The sequence below is a fragment of the Dasypus novemcinctus genome, chromosome 24 (genome assembly GCF_030445035.2).
Source record: "Dasypus novemcinctus isolate mDasNov1 chromosome 24, mDasNov1.1.hap2, whole genome shotgun sequence".
Taxonomy (NCBI): domain Eukaryota; kingdom Metazoa; phylum Chordata; class Mammalia; order Cingulata; family Dasypodidae; genus Dasypus; species Dasypus novemcinctus.
In genome coordinates, this window is record NC_080696.1 from 54,622,884 (window position 1) to 54,639,205 (window position 16,322).

Here is a 16,322-nt window from a genome sequence, read left to right on the forward strand (position 1 = left end):
TTCCAGGGGAAGGTGGAGGCCTCCCTGCCTGCAGGGGAGGGGGCAGCAGGCCGTGTCTGTGAACAACTCTGGGCCTTTGAAGGGCATGCCTCAGGCTTCCAGCTTCCTGCTCTTTATTCAGCCTTACCTCTTTTACCTCTACAGCACACACAGTTGTTGGTTAACCCAGGTGTATTAGTTTCTTTTTGCTGCTGAAACAAATCACCATGTATTTGGTGGTGTAAAAGAACACATGTTTATCTTATCATTCTGCAAGTCAGAAGTCTGGAATGGGTCTCACTGGACAAAAATCAAAGTGCCGGCAGAGCTGCATTCCTTCCGGATGTCCTAGGGGAGACATCCTCTAGGATGTTTTCTTGTGTTCTCCAGCTTCTAGAGGCTACCGGCTTTCCTTGGCTCAGGGTCCACTCCCACATCTTCAAAGTCGGCAATGGCCAGTTGAGTCTTTTGCACACTGCCCCACCAGGACACTCTTGCCCTTCTGCTTCCCCCTTCCATCTTTTAAGGGCTACTGCGATTACTTTGGGCCCTCTTGGATAACCCAGGACAAGCTCCCCATTGCAGGTCCTTAATCACACCTGCAAAGCCCTTTTGCTATGAAAGGTAACATGTTCCCAGGTTCCCGGCTTAGGCCGAGGACATTGTTGAGGGAGGGGGAGGGCACTGCCCTGTGGACTGTACCACCTCCCGTTCCCAGTCCTCCTGCCCACTCAGCTCTGGCTAGGAACTCACTTTCCCAGCCTCCTTTGCAGCTGGGGCTGCCGTGCAGCTCCACTGGGCAGCTTCTGGCAGAGCCTTTGCCTCCCTCCCCTTCATGAACAAGGACGGCTCATCTTATGACCCCAAGGGGAGGCCAGGAGAGCCCCAGGGATGCTGGCCCTGACATTCTTGAGGCACCCAGACCACTTATCTCTAAACCTCTGGTTTTGGAGAAAAGTAAGCCTCTGCTTGTTTAAATCCTTGTAGCGGGAATTTCTTTGACTTGCAGCTGAAGTTCTCCCCTCTTCCTCCTCTCTGGGGTTATGCCTCTCTGTCCTGCAGAGGGGCTGTCTGCCTCCTGGCCCGCTGACACATTTCACAGGCCCTGCCCGCCCCTCCCATCTTCTGTGGCTGTAAAATGGAAAATTCCTCCTCAGCCAGTTCTCTCTCGGCACGTGGGGTGCGGTCAGGGGATTGCTGGTCAGCGCCCCTGACTCTTTGCTAGGGAAGGGGATGCTCTTGGGCCCGGGGTTGAGAGGGCGGGCTCTATGTGCACTTTCCCGTAGGAACCACGTCTTATCTTCTGAGCGTCTGAAAGCCCGTGTCATACTGCAAGACTCCATTTGCTCGGGGCCTCTGAGACCTGTGACTTCCCCTCGTCCTGCTGTGTGGCCTCTGCCGCCTTTGGGGGCAAGCCCCGCAAGGGACCCCCATTCACAGATGCCTGTGGCCCCCAGGCCCGGGCTGCCTCTCCTAACCCTGAGGAAACGGGTGTGCGCAGGAGGTGGTGTGGAGATCGGTTAGGTTTCAACCATCCCTGGAGGCAAGTAGTGTGTCTTCCTTTTCCAGTTGAGGAAGCGGAGGCTCAGAGCAGTAAAAGCCAACTTTATAAGGCATGTCCAGCTCACTAGCGTGGAGCTGACTGTCCCACATCAGACCTGAGTCTCCCTCCCTTCAATCGGGGTCTTTCCCACAAGGTCCCCGACCCAGGCGGGGGGGGGGTCCTGCGTCAGCCACGGCTCCCCCAGAGAGCCAGGAGGAGATATACGCACCCTCACATTTCTGTCTTTATCATATCTACCTGTTGAGAAATAAAAAGCATAACCTTGCAAAAATATCTAACGAGCCACTCCTGCCCCCGCTTCTGTAAATCAGCCTACGAGAAAATGGCCTTGCAGGAGAATATCAAACGGATGACTCGTGCCCCCCACTTCTGTCATCTAACAAACCACTCCTGCCCTGCTTCTGTAAATCAGCCCGCAAAAGCACCACCTTGCACCTGCATTCTGCTTCTGTTACCCTGCTTGCAAAGTTTTGCCTAGCAACGTGTTAGCCAATGAGCAAAAGTCGTGCTGATCCCACATAAAATCCTATATAAACCTATGAAAACTGAAAAATGGGGCTCAGAATTTGGAGACCGACTCTCCTCTGGGCCCACGCGTAATAAATCTGTTCCTCAGCCTCTCTGAGTGCTGTTTTGGGTTTTTCTGCTGCTCAGAACTCATGGCTTTGCTGCAACATACCTACCTACCTATCATCTAGCTGAGATTATTGCAAGGAATTGGCTTATGCACTTGTGGGGCTGCTAGGTGAGTCGGAATTTGCAGGGCAGGCCACTGGAAGGGCAGGCCTGAGCTGAAGCTGCTATTTATTGAGGGCTAGTGCCTGCCAGGTTTGGTTATTTATTGAGGGCTTCCTGCGTGCCAGGTTTTTTGTTTTTTTTTAAAGATTTATTTATTTATTTCTCTCCCCTTCCCCCCCCCCACCCCGGTTGTCTGTTCTCTGTGTCTATTTGCTGCGTCTTCTTTGTCCGCTTCTTTTGTCGTCAGCGGCGCGGGAATCTGTGTTTCTTTTTCTTGCTGTCATCTTGTTGTGTCAGCTCTCTGTGTGTGCGGCGCCATTCCTGGGCAGGCTGCACTTTCTTTCGCGCTGGGCGGCTCTCCTTACGGGGCGCACTCCTTGCATGTGGGGCTCCGCTATGCGGGGGACACCCCTGCGTGGCAGGGCACTCCTTGTGTGCATCAGCACTGCGCATGGGCCAGCTCCACACGGGTCAAGGAGGCCTGGGGTTTGAACCGCGGACCTCTCCCATGGGGTAGACGGACGCCCTAACCACTGGGCCAAGTCCGCTGCCCTGCATGCTAGGTTTTGTTATTTTATTTATTGAGGGCCTACTGCGTGCCAGTCTTTGTTCCAAGACACCGGGTAGACAGTGGAGCACAAGATCAAGTCCCGGAAGGATGCTGCATCCCTTTAAACGCTCTGCCGTGGCCCTCCTGAAATGGGTAATTTTTGGGCAAGGGTGCCACGTTTCCATTCTGCACTGGGCCCTGCAAATCACGTTGCCACCCTGCTCCTGCGCTCAGGGAGCTCACCTCTGCGGGGCGGTGGACACTAAGCAAACCCTAAGTTCAGGCCAGAAGTGCTATGTGGAGGTAGACGGAGGAGGCGTCCTGCAGCGGCAGCGACCACCCCATCCAGGGTGGGGTGACTACCCGTTGGGGTGGGGTGGCATGGAAGGTCTCCTGGAAAAGAACCGGGCACCACGTGGCCAGGAGGAGCCCAGAGGCCTGGGGGAGAGGGGGATGGACCTTCCGGACAGGAGAGAGAGGGACAAGTGCAGAGGCCCTTCCCGCTGAAGGAAGGACAAGGGCGCGGCGGCTTGGAGGGCGAGGGCTGAAGGTGGAGACACGGCCAGGGGCCTGAGGGGAAGGCAGGGGTCCGGCTGGGAGGGCCCTGGACGCCGGGCAAGGGCTGGGGTTTATTCTAAGCGCCGCTGGAGGCTTAGAAGCTTGGCAGCTTTCTGCTGTGACCTGTCACCTGGGGCCGCTTGCTTGGGGTGAGGGAGGGGCGAGAAGGCGAGGAGGGCCCCGCGGTGGTCCCGCTAAACGATAAAGGTGGGGAGGTGCAGGGGAGGTGGAGAGGAGGGGCCAGATCCAGGGGGCTGGCTTAATCCTCGTCTGGTGGAGCCCAGTCTTAACACCCCGAATGCAATGGGGGAGATTGAAATGCCTTTCCTGAAAGGTCATTCCAATGGCGACACCTTGCTGAGGCCCCCAGGGGCTCGGAGCCTGCCCCGGCTTTGCCCTGTGTGGATTTGGTCCATTTCCCAGCTCTTCCCCAGTCCTGCAGGATGGAAGAGACAGTTTATTCCCAGAACACTACACACGCCATAAAAGTTAAGTGTATTTATATGTAGCGAGCAAGCCTGGGGAGCTCACGGTGCAGCAGATGGAGGGAGACATGTAGCCCTTGGAAGAAACCTCTCAGAAGTGGCGATAGGTATCTGGGGTCCCCATCTTTGTGGGATCCTCAAGGAACCTGAATTACTCCCAGGCTTGCTGTGGCTCCAGGGTGGGAGATGAACACAGGTTAGTTCATACACCCCTGGTAATCACGGTGAGTGGGAGTGGTTCATAGAGCATCTTCCCAGCGCAAGGAGAGCTACTTCTGTTGGAGACAACAAAGCACATGGGGTAAGGACAAAATAATAACAGGAAATACCTTGACTAGCTATTTTATATGCCAGGCACTGTTCCAAGGCATTATGTACATGAACTCATTTAATTCTGAAAACAACCCTTCTAAAGTGGGTACTAATATCATCCCCACTTTATGGATGGGGAAACTAAGGCACAGAGAGGCTAATAACTCCCCCAGGGGCATTGCCAGGTAGTGGCAGAGCCGGGTCAATCTGGGCATCTGGCTCCAGACCCAGGCTTTTAACCACCATGTGAGGTCTGGCCCCGTCGCCACCGCCTGGTGTTCCGGCGGCCCGGGGATGCACCTTGCCCTGCTGGCCAAAATGCTGGGAGGTCTTTGCAAGTAGCTCAGATTATTCTGAGAACTGGTTTGCAGAGCCTGCTGAGTGGCAGGAAAATGATGTGTATGGTCACATTTGATTCTTGTGCTTACCCTTATGCAGCAAGTACTGCGATTGCCCCCATTTTACAGATGAAGATGTGGAGGCACAGAGTGTTTAGCACCTTGTCTAAAGTCACGTAGCTACTAGGCAACCAGACCAGCGCTGGGCCCCAGCGCTGACTTCAGCCCTTCGGCTCCTTCATATCTGTCACTTGGCCTTGGCTGACTTTCTGAAACCTCCAGGGAGTAGGCCTTTGTTTCCATGGCCTTCAAAGCCAGAGCATCCTTGTTCTTGATAAGAGTCTTGGGCCCAGAGAGGCTGAACACTGTCGGAGGCCACACAGTTTAGGCAAATAGGGGAATGGCATTCAAAGGCAGGTTGGTTCACATTCAACACTCATGCTGTTCCTTCCCTTCCATGTGTCATTTCTAAGCAATTTAGACTCACCAAGGTTTAAATTTATAGGGCCTCTTTCCTCTTGAAGTGGGTTTTCCTATGAGGGGCAGTGGCCCAAGGTCTGGACCAAGTGCTCGGACTCGGGAATCAGAGAGGTCTGGGTTCCATTCCAGATCTGCCTCTTACCAGTATCGTGACCACAGGCAGGTCATTCTCCATTCTGACCATCAGTCTTCTCATCGGTCAAACAGGGATGACAATCATAGCAGTACACCTTGGGCTTGTGAGGATGCAGTGAGAAAACCCACTAGAATGTGGACTCCACAATGCCAGGGATTTTTGTCTGTGTGTTCTACTACTATCCAGAATGGTACATGCTTGATAAATCTATGGAAGGAGGGAAGGAAAGGAGAAAGGGAGATAGAGAGGGAGGGAGGAAGGAAGAGAAGGAGGGAGGGGTGGAGGGATCCATGTAAATGGTGGCTATTAAAACGATCTCTCCGTCTTCAGGGTATGCTTGTGAAGAACAAAGGGGACAGATGTCCTTTGACCCACTTTGCTGCTAGAGAGCGGAGCTGCTGGCTGTGTAAGGGGAGGGCCCACCAGAACTAGCCCAGAAAATAGATAACTTTGCCACTCTGTTCTCAACCATGACCTTCCCCTCTCTCCCCTTTTAACATGTCAGAACTTCAAAATGAAAAAGTCCAGGACACATCTTGAGGAGGAGGGGAACAGCTCCCACGGCCTGCCCGGCTGCACCCCATGCTGGTGTCCCTCTGATTGTCTGCCAGGAATGGTGCATAAGACCCTGTAGGATATGGTAAAAGTCCAAGCAGGTGGTAATGACCTCATCCAATGGGCAGCACGTTTCTTTCTGGAAGATGTCCAGCCTTACCTGCTGGGCCAGGCCCCTTTCTGTCCCATGTGGGCTCCTCCCTCTGCCTTCACCTGGCCTCCCTCTCTCTACCCTTAGCTTGCAGCAAATCTGTCCTCTGCACCGCAGCCAGAGAGACAAATCTGGTAACGTCAACCCCCTGTTTAAAACCATTTGGTGGCTTCTTGTTCCACTTAGGGTTGAGCAAAAACTCCCTGGCCACCCCGAGAGCCTTCACTGCAATTAGCAATTATACATTTACTTGTTTAGTTCTGGTCTCCCCCATGCGATTGCAAGCTGTATCAAGACACGCAATGTTTATATCCAGTATCTAGCACAGTGCCTGGAACATGGAGTTCAATAGGTGTTTGCTTAATGAAAGAAAGAAAAAATAAATGAACGGATGAATGAGACTCACCATGAGGTCTGTAAGAGCCCCAGAAAGGACTGGCTGGCCAAGAGGGTGGGTTATGGTTCACATAAGCCGGGCAGGAATGGCATTAAAGGTAGGGGAACAGCAGAGGCAGAGGCCAGGAGGTAGGAAGTAAATACTCCATCTGCCCTAGAGGGTCCTTCAGGAGGGAGAACTTACGGAGAAGGGGTCAAGAGCACAAGAGCTGGGGGTCTATGGCCAGGGCACCTGGGTTCCAGTCCCTGCTCATGACCTTGAGAAAGATGCCACTTTTCTCTGCTTCAGTTTTCTTGGTTTCAAATGGGGACAATGATGATATCTACCCTATAGGACTCTTCTGAGAATTAAATGAGGTAACAGCTGGATAAAAAGTAGAGTCTCAATAAATGTCAGCAGGATGTTTGACTCTAGAGAAAGAAATACCCAGTTGCCCAGGATTTTCTGTGCGAGGTCCTCTCCGAGCTGACCTTGTTAATACCCTCAGCAACCCTGTGAGGCTTACCTTGGCATCTCTGTTTGACAGATGAACTTGACCTCCACTCCACTGTCGGCCACTGCCCTAGCACTCCATTTATTGTGCTTGGTCCAGGGCAGGATGTTTAACTCCCCTGGAGAGCTTTTGTAAAATACCCACATTTGGGCCCCCTTCAGGCCAACTGAGTCAGAACCTCTATGTCAGTATTTTTTTTTTTAGAAGGTACTGGGGATTGAAACTGAGACCTGGTATATGCAAAGCAGTTGCTCAACCACTGAGATACACCTGCTGCTTTGCGTCAGTATTTTTATCAACTCCACAGAGGAGACTAGAGGGCAGCCAAGCTGAGAGCCACAGGCCTGTGTTTGGGTTCGAAAGACTGCGTGATTGTCACAATGAGCCCCAGAGTCCATGGGCTGGGGTGGGGGAACAGGAATGGGTGCTTTGAGCTTCTTCTCACCCTGACTACCGAGAGCAGAGCCAGATAAATAACTCGGTAGAGGGGACTCAACAACCTGAGTAAATGCCCAGTGTGAACATGCCCCAAAGTGTGGTCTAGGTACTAGCAGCATTACTCGGCGGTCTCTATGAGGAACGGGCATCCTTCCTTTTTATAAGGCTGTCTCCTCCAGGCAGTTGACGTTTATCAGTCAGCAAGGCCTCATTCTCTTTCATAGTGGGGTGTAACAAAAAAGAACACTGACTCTTGCTGTTGATCACCCAACTTTTTGTTGCTGTTATAAATAGTGCTGCAATGAGCTCTTGATCTTTTATTTAGAATTGTGCCAAGATCTTGGTCAGACTCAGAGGCCTGGCTGCGTTTCTGGTTGGCTGGCCCTGCTTTTGCAGCTTGCCTTTGCCAACATATGAGACAAATGGATTTCAGCCTTGACGGATGGGTGCAGGGCTGCCCAGAGGCCCAATTTGTCACTCTCTGCATCTTGGAAGCAGAGCCTGATCTCTGCTGAAATGTACAAACACACAATCCTTTCTGATCAAAGGGGAATTCTTTTTCCTGCCTCCAGATTCAGTCTGTTCTGTTCTGGTTGCACGTGTGACAGCTCCACTTATTGCTCTTGTCTTCCTTGTTTTATAGAATGAAGATATATGTATGTATATTTCAAGGGCCTGCAGTCTTCACACACTTAAACATTTTGTCTTCATCTCGAGACATCACTCCTAGTCTTTTGCTAGGACACAGAAGTCCTCAAGTTCCTGCTGCCGGGGCTGCCTTCCAATCTTGTCTTTGTCTTATAAACCTTCTGATTTATGAGAAACCAGCAGATGACTTCGTCCCTTCTCGAGAATGTGCCCTCATAAGCCTTGGTGAGAACCACCTGTTAATATGATGCTCATTCAAGTTTACCTTTGGGCTCTCCTTGAACTTTTGACAACCTTTGGCCATTTGATTCTGGGGAAGGGGGCCTAAACCCTAAGGCTGCTGGCTGGGGAACATGACTACCCAATAATTCAGCTGCAGCAATGGTAGAGACAAGCAAAGTAAAAGAAAAGTGCAGGCAGCAGCAAAGAGCACTGGAGCAATTTGGCCCTGTTTTATGTGGTTTTTTATGTTTTGACATTTTAAGTCAGAGAACATAGCTTGGCTTTATAAAATAGTTTCAGTTCAGAGGGCCGATCACATAAAAATGTCCAAATAAGACCTTATGGATGGAGGCCTTTATAAATGGCTCTTTATCTGCTCTGCACAGAACCTTCTGGAATGTAATGCTCAGAAAAGTTTTGGATGGTTAATTGATTTAATTGTGGGCTTCACCTGAGCCCAAGCTTGCCTGCCATTGTTGTTGTTGTTGTTCTACATTATTGGGTTTAAAAATGAACTAATCCTGCGCCCAATCCTCGCAGCCACTTTCTTCCTGGAGAATCAATATAATTTGCTTGCATTATTTGGCCACAGGTCATACTGGAGCAGCGCCTTGCTCGCTGTTTGTGCAGAGAAGCTGAATGCCCTGTTGGAGGAGAGCAGCCAGGATGGGTGCTATTCCCAGGAGAAAACATGGGTTGAGTGGGTGCAGCAGGAGCTAGTCTGCTTGGGTTTGAATCCCAGATTCAGCACATGTGAGATTTGAGACTTTGGCCAGTTACTTAGCCTTTCAAGGCCTTACTTTTCTCATCCCTAAAATGGGGTCAGTCGCAGTTGCCACCTCGTGGGACTGTTGTGACTAATAATGAGGTTTTATACATTAAGCACGTTGGACACTGCCTAGTCCCTTGTGCGCTGTTATTTATTCTCCTCCTAGTAGTCGGGTCCCTTAAAGGAGCATCACCTGGAGCAGTGCTTCTCACCCTTTAAGGTGCACACGAAACACCTGGGGATCTTGTGCAACTGCAGATTTGGATTTGCTGGGCTGGGCCTGAGAGTCGCCTTTCCGACAAGCTCTTGGGGGGTAGGCAAGTTGCTGTCCCGAGAGCACACTTTGAGGTTCGAGGACCTCAAGAATGTAGGTTAAAATAGCCGATTCCCAGGTTCCACCTCAGACTCAGAGTCAGGATCCCCATGGGTGGGGCTCCAGCCCCCAGAATGGGAATGCACAGTTCCCATTTGGCCAGAAGGAGCTCATTTTGGAAGGTGTGGCTTTCTCAGCACGTGTGCGGGAGAGAACATGTGTCCTTCTTCACTGAGGGTTTTGTTTCCCCTCTCCCCTTTTGCCGTTCTCCTTTTTAGCTCCTTCTCCCCAGCCAAGCCATCTAGGGCAGTGGTAAGCACACCTGCTCTGGGCTGCGTCCCACCCCCATTTTCCAGCTTGGTGACCCTTCTGTTAAAGTGCGTATCACATGGGTGGTGATCTGTGTGCGTTTGTCCTTCTGCACAGCGAGCAACTCAGCAGGGGCTGGTGACTGTCCTTGGGCTTTTCCCCAGCACAGGACTTGCAGTTAGAGGCTCATAAATGCTTGCTGAATAGATGAATAAAAACAAAAACACAGCTGTCAAGTCATGGCCCCGCTGAACTTTTGCCAGCCAGAGGGAACTCGACAGCCCACAGATATTGGCCTGGGTTTGACCACTTTCTCTCAATTCAAGTCACCACATATCAGCGGCCATGGTCAATGTACCGCGGGGCTTATATCCGAAGCCAAAGGAGGGCTCTGGGGACAGTGAGGGCCAGTAACTGTAACTCAAGGCCCCTGTAAGCTTTCCCACTCCCGGTTTATACTCAGGGGAGTGGTTTTACTGGAATACACCCAGTCATTCCATTATCAGTTGTAAAATAAAAACAGAATTGGCCCTGCATATTTGTAGCTTACAAGATGATGTTACCCGATACACTTGCATTTAATCTTCATAACAAAATGATGAGGGAGGGATGGTGATGATCCCATTTATTAACGAGCTAGCTGAGGTTCAGAGCAGGTGAGTAACTCGCCCTAAGCCAGACCCCTGACCCCGGGCAGGGCTGGGTGAGGGGCTAACCAGGTCTGGAGCGCAGCCCATTCCACAGCTGGAGGCAGGGCCTGGGAAGGAGGGGTGGAGGGGTTTGGGCGTAGAAAACGGAGGTGCCTGGACCACGAGAAGGTCCAGGAGGAAAGGGCAGGAGTCTTCACACCTCACACTCCACATTTTGGTTGGTCTGTTACACCCTCAACACTGAGACACGTCAGCGAGCATTTCCTGAGTTTGCCATATTTCCTGAGTTTGTAAAATGGCAACCAGTTAAGTAGCGTTGGGAAGGAATTTATAGCTAAGCCAAATCTTATCCAATTCCTGGCTTTAAAACAATCAGCTGGAAGAGAAACAAACAAGCCATATGTATGTTTACACACGGGCAACCCCCACAGGCCCCACTTAGAGCTTCAAACCAAAGCACCCCTCCCTGTGGTGCTGGCACGTTTCTTGGATGTTCTGGCCCAGTGGAGGCAAAGAGTACACGGGTCTGCTTCATACCTAGCCTTGACTAGACAACCACACAGTTTGGCCGAGGCAGAGTTGATGGACACCAGAGAGCTGTAAAATGGCAGTTGGGCAGCGGGGGCTTTGCATCAGGCAACTGACTGTTCTGTCTCTGGAAGCTGAGACCCTCTGTGGCCCTGGCTGGACCGGGTACCCACGCCAGCAGGGACCCAGTGGGTACAGATGCCACTAAATGGTGCTGGTCAGAGCTCTACCTGGGGGTATTTTGTGCCCTTGGGGACAGTGCAATGTAAGGATGCCTGAGACAGACTGGAACTGTCTGATGCTGGGAGAAATTCAACCTCACAGTAATAAAAGATAAGCACATTCATAATGTATGGAGAAGTTTCAATTAACTTGACTGTAAAAGTGGGAAATGGATAGAGTTGATGGTAACACAGTATAGTGAGTAACAGCTGGTTTATAAATGGGAATGTGGCTAAAAAGAGTTGCCTAGGGATGTGTCAATCGAAAGAAAGCTAGAGAATAATCTAGGGACTGAATAACACAGTGAGCCCAGAGATAGATGAGAATTGTGGTTGATAGTACAGATGCAAGAGTGTTCTGTGAACTAGAGTGGATGGACGTCACTACTGCAGTGTGGTGGCAGTGTGGAGGAGCATGGGAAAAATACAAGTAATGCAACCTATGGACTATAGTTAACAGCAACACTTGCATCTATGCCAAAGATGTACTGTGTTGATCTTGGGGGAGCAGGGTATGGAAAATGTGTGCCAAATGTATGCTATGGACCGTGTTTGGAGGTAATAGTCTGATATTATCTTGTAATCTTTAACATATGTTCCACCATGGTGTGTTGTGTTGGTGAAGGGGTGCTGTATGGGAATTCTACACATGTGCATGATTGCTTTATAAGTTCACAACTTCTGTAATAAAATGTGTGTGTGTGTGTGTGTATGTGCACATTCAAACAAGATGCCATTTTATTTCACCTCTATTCCCCTGGCCTGAAAGATTGGTCAAGATTTAAAAAGGGGTGAGGCAAACAAGCTCCTCCTACACTGCTAGTAGGATTGCCAAGATTATGTGGCTAAGCCTTAGACGTGGACATAACCTTTGACCCCCAACAATTTCCCTTGCAGGCAGTAACCTATGAAACAGTGAATATGTGCAAAGATGTGTGCTGGAGGGTTTATAGTGGGAGAAGACTAAATGCCCAACAAGTTAAATACATTTTATTATATCCATGAGATGAAATTCCAGGCAGTCATACATGGATGACTCATAGATTTATGTGTTGCTATGGAAAGATGTTCTAGGTATATGGCTGGGTAGAAAAAATAGGTTACGAAATAACATGCCTAGTATGGTCTTATTTTGGTAAAACAAACAATCTATCTGCATACAGATATATTTACATAGATATTTATATATGCTGTAAACAGGAAAATGTATGGAAATGTTAGTAGTTATCTTTGGGTGATGAGATTACGGATGAAGCCTGGGCTTTCTAATTTTTTTTTTTAAAAGGGAACATGATTACTTCAATAACACAAAGGAAATGTTTTTAGAATTGAGGGACCAAGTTGGCAAGTCCTGGGAGGACAGTGAGGTGGCTGGGAGGAAGAGTGCCGGGTCTCCTCGAGCGCTGGCACCTATTATCTCCGGCAAGTGACAGGAGCTCTGAACCTTGCTGTCCTCACCTGAAGAAGGGATCTGATGTTCTGACGTCATAGTCAGGGGGCTGGGATTGTTGAGGATTAAATGGGTCAGATCTGCAAAGTGCCTGGCACATAGTACATATTTAATAAATCTACTTATATATAAACATCCTACCAATATAGAACAATATGTTTATAGACAAATATGTGTCTCTTTCTGTGTGATAGATATATTTATCTGCATGTGTATGTGTGTATCCATCCACATACCTAAAAGAATTGACCTATTTTATAAAGCTCATCAGGGTAGACCCCGTAAGCAGAAGTCACAGGGAGGTAAATTACAGTTCCAAATTAAGAAGCATTGTCTAGTTATCCAAAGGTAAAAGTGGGAGCCTATCCTCGGAGGTATTCGGGCAGGTTCTGGGTGAACAGAGGGCAGAGGTGTGGGGACTAGAATGACGTGCCAGGATGACTGGCCCGGGAGGGGGCATCTCAGAGGCCAGCTCTCTGCTCCTTCCTCCTCCTCCCTCCTATTCTCCTGCAGTGGTGGTGGGAGGAGGAAAGGCTCAGAGCCCCAAGGACCCTGCTTTTGAGGTACAGTTCCTTCTGGGCTACCTGCCTCCCTGTCAAGCTCTACTTCGATCTCAACTCCAGCCTCCTATCTCTCAAAGACATCCCCAACCACCTACCTTCCCCCAGCCAGCAAATGTAGTCACCCCTTGACAAAAGCTTGCCCTGCCTTTGTAGGTGTCAACTTGTCCTTGACTGGACCAATGTCCCCTCCAAAGTGGGGTGCATGGAAGGGGATCCACAGAATGTATGGAGAAAATGCTAGAGCTTTGATTGCATAGTCATGCTTTATTATGTGCATAATAAAATGTAAAAGTAACTTCCATGTGGAATTTATAAATAACAAAATATATTTATGCTGTAGGTGGATGTTTAGCGATTTTCAACCTGGGTGTACACAATCAACAAGGTTAAGCACCGGCTATCCTGGAGTAGTTCAAGAGCAGTGCCCACTGATCACTCACTTGGGGTTCTCAGTCCAGGGCTGGCTTGCTCCTGGTGGGGGCTCTTAAAGGTTTGCTGAATGAATGAATGAATGAACGAATGAGTGAATGACCAGACTCAGCCACCAGTCTTGGACCCCTGGCCTTTTTACAAGCTGAGAGGGTCTTGAAGCTTCACATAAACTGAGATGGAATACTTTATTGCAATTCAAGTAAACACATACTAGGAGTCATTGTCTATGGGCGGGGGCTACATTTGAGAATTAGAGGTCAGGGATGAAGTGCACCTGTCCTCCAAGAACTCTCAGTATTGCAGGGGCTGAGACAATTTCTATATTACTCTGTCAGCCAAGCCTCATGGACACTGAAATGCACTCCACTTCTCTTTTAAAATGAATACTATTAGTACTTATTTCTCAGCTCTGTATAAAGGACTAGCTAATTATTTCCCAAAAGTCAGTCATTCAAGTGCCCCATTTACAACTTTTGCTGTATTTGCATATCATTATATGCATTCAAATGATATTTTTCTTTAAATTGATGTACTAAATACATTTATGTGGAAAGGAGACTATCATTACTACAATTGGCATATCAGGATCCCTTCTTTTTTTGACAATCATATTGAAATTTAATCCTTTTACACAGGTGAACAAAAGGTATCACAAGAAAAACCAAACATTGGGTTTAACAAAAGCAATATCTTTGAAAGTGGAACACTGAAAAAATTATTTTAGGAAATACCACAAGTGATCGCCTCTGTCGATTTACCACACTACAGGAAAACAAAGTGCTTAAAAATAAAACTATTCATCTAAGCCACTTATCTGCACTACAGCATAGTACTTGAAATCAGTCCTAAAGTCAAGATTTAAAACAATTTTAAGAGACAAGACTCCGAGTGTTTTACTCACTTCTGTAAGAGGTGCTTTTCCTTCCCCAAACAGTAAAACTTAATTAAAAGGTTGACTATGAATTTTTTCTCTCTCACCATACTTTGAGTTCAAAATACTATTATCATTGGTTATATGGCCTATATCTCGTCTGGTCTGGATGATGTGGTCCAGGAAGTAGGGTTTGGGAAGGTGAACCCTGCATTTGTGGAGGAGGAGGTGGCCCCCTTGGCAGGCTGTAGACCAGGACACATTCCCCCTGGTTGTGAACTGGGGTGAAGAGTGAGGATTATCATGGTGAGGAGCGGGTGCACTTACAGGTGGCCCACCATGTTGAAGTGGGGGAGGTCCTGGAGGAGGAGGATTCATAAAAGGTGGCATCTGGGCAGTAGTGTGTCCAGGGGAGGGGTTATTGGTGATGGAGTAGAGGTCATAGCTGGAGGTAGAGCTGGGCTATGAACCAAGTGAGGAGTACTTGTGGCCGGGGAGGACGTGGCACTGGATGGTTTATTGGTGGAGGAGGTGGGGAGGTGCAGAGCGTTGCTGCAGAGGTGTGATCTGATGAGGGTCTGGTACCACTGGCTGACCCTGACATTCAGGATGATGGGAGCAGGTGCAGGGGCAGGAGGTGGTGGTTCTCTAGCACCTGAAGTTGAATCATCCTGAATAGGGGCAGTTAATAAATTGCTGTGTTTTCTAGTTGAAATACGAAAGGTTTCCTGACTGACCAAACGAGGTGGAGGTGGTGCCATGGACAATTCTGCTGGAGGAGCCCGAATAACCTCATGTGGCTGAATATAGCGCTCGTGCGGCACATGCTGCGAAGAGGTGGTGGCATCATGATGCTCTGCTTTGGCAGAATACGGCTCATGCGGTGCTTGGCTGGCAGCATTATAAAACCATCAGGGATTTTAGGTGGTGGTGGGGCAACAGGAGGAGAAGCATTCTCAAGTGAGGCATGGGGAACAGGTTTTCCAGCTCTCATATGGCTAATATGAGACTGAAGTCTCTTGGAGACAAATATATTCTCTGGCACCCTTGAACAATGCTACCCAGGAAGAGAGAACCTCGTGTACGCTGCTCAATTCTCTGCACAAGGTCACTACAGCCTGGACATATCTTGTCTCCCTTCTTTTCATGTAAAATAGCACAGTCGTAGCAAAAAACATGCTTGCCTGGAATCATTTGCCCATAAATTTTAATAAGCAATCCACATTTGTCACAGAAATGAATTGGTGCATCATACTTTTCACCTACGATGTTTATCTGAAAATTCCCAAAAAGGTGTCCAGGAAATCTCTGCTGATTTCCAAATAGTTCTCCACCTTTACAGTCATGCAGTTCTTCTTCATTAGAATCAAATCTCCCGCATCACCAGGTGGAAACTTTGCAGGCATCCTGTTTATCATCCTCAGAGTTAGAGGTGCAAGTTGGGCTTCGTTCACTTGCCCAGAGATGAGCGTTATTGGAATTCATCTATGAACATCAAGACCACCCAACAATCCAGAACTATTAGTGCCTTGTAACTCATTATCAGTGTGACTCATGATTCGGCTTGCAGGGCACAGTGGGAGCCGAAATCAGGATCCCTTGTTCTAAGTAGATGGTAATTGTAAAAATAAACAAAGAATATATTGGTATCTATTTAATACCACATGCCTAGTAATGCTCTAAGTGCTTTTCATGGATTCACCCCTGAATCCTTTGGGGACTATCATTATTCCCATCTTACAGTGTTGGAGGCGGAGGCTCAAAGGAGCCCCGCAATTCCCTGGAGTCACAGAAATGGAAAACTGAAAGGCAGGGGCTTGCCAGAACCCAAGCTGGTGACCACCCACTAAGCTCCTGGACTCTGACCACTACGGAGAGTCACGGAGGTCGGAAACCATGGACAGGGACAAATCCCACCTGCCCCCTGCTTTTGTACTGTCCCCAAGCTAAGGATGATTTTTTTTCCCCATTTTTAATTGGCTGGAGAGAAAAATCAAAGGAAGACTATCTCATGACACGTGAAGGATAATATTTCAAATGTTAGTGTCTGTAAGTGATGCTTTAGTGAGACAGCCACGCGCGTTCATTTACGTGCTGTTGTCTGTGGCTGCCCTAGCTCTCCAGCAGCAGAGCTGAGTTGAGTTGGGACAGGTGACCATGGCCCCCAAAGCC

At 48.9% G+C, this 16,322-nt stretch overlaps 1 pseudogene; it reads right to left on the reverse strand.

Moving 5' to 3' along the window:
* Positions 1–14,283: 14,283 nt before the first annotated feature.
* On the reverse strand, positions 14,284–15,706 carry LOC101447691 (E3 ubiquitin-protein ligase Hakai-like; annotated as a pseudogene).
* Positions 15,707–16,322: the final 616 nt, after the last annotated feature.